Below are 1,255 nucleotides of genomic sequence, written 5' to 3'. Positions count from 1 at the left end.
CACACACAAACGAGCGAGCACACACAGAGTCACAGACATACATGCGCATACACACACACACACAATCTAAAAATATACTGTCTGATATCTTAATTCAAACATATAGAGTCTTGATTATAGGCAAGAAACAGGGTCGTTCTCTATTTGAAACATGTAACAGGAACATACGTATGTGCATACATACATACATACATACATACATACATACATACATACATAAACATACACATATACATACATACATACATACACGCATACATACACGCATACATACATGCATACATGAAACGTTCGAAGCGACAAGTCGCGTATTTGGTGTGGGAGACTATTTATCGAAAATACGATGAATGTTATCTCCAACTTTGGAGCCACAATTAGCAGGCTTGTTAGATAACTGGTTAATCTTCAGATGAATTAACTGAGAATTAACTGAGAATTAACTGATGAATTAAATAACTGGTTAATCTTCAGATGAATTAATTAGAATTTTGCATGCAGAGAGGTACTACCAACAACATGACTGGACACAACATCAATAACAAAAAAGTCGAGGAACAGAACGAAAACAACAGCTCAACAGTTAAGCGATTTCTTTCTTGCTGGAGTTATAGGACATACATAAAACTTACAAATCTGCACATACATACATACATACATACATGCATACATACAAACAAAAATACTCTGTTGTTGATGTTCAACTTGAAATGAAAGAACCTTGGATCTAAGTTAGAATCCAGTTGTTTCTTTATTGGTAAGAAATCTTGAAATAAACTGAATAATGACATACATACATACATACATACATACATACATACATACATACATACATACATACATACATACATACATTCATTGGTGGAATGTACAAGTGAAGAAATCAATGAAATTTAAGCACACCAGTCCTGATATAGTGATTTGAAATAGAGAATAGAAACTGTGTACAGTTGTGGAAATTCGCTGTCCAGCAGATGTTAACATAATGTTGAAGATCAGTGAAAAAGAGAACACCTATACTGAACTATTGAGAAATTTGCAGTTACTCTATCCAGATTACAAGTTTAGGTTTATACCTGTAATTATTGGGGCCCTGCCTAAATACAAACTTTGAGAAATTAGGCTTCACAAAAAGAGAAAGGGGAAAGCTAATTCGAAGACTATAGACTCAATCTATCAGTGGCACAATAACAATCTGTAAAACTTTCCAGAAGATTATCAATTAAATATAATATATATATATATATATATATATATA

The sequence above is a fragment of the Octopus bimaculoides genome, chromosome 1 (assembly GCF_001194135.2).
Source record: "Octopus bimaculoides isolate UCB-OBI-ISO-001 chromosome 1, ASM119413v2, whole genome shotgun sequence".
Lineage (NCBI taxonomy): Eukaryota > Metazoa > Mollusca > Cephalopoda > Octopoda > Octopodidae > Octopus > Octopus bimaculoides.
This window is presented reverse-complemented; position numbering follows the sequence as displayed.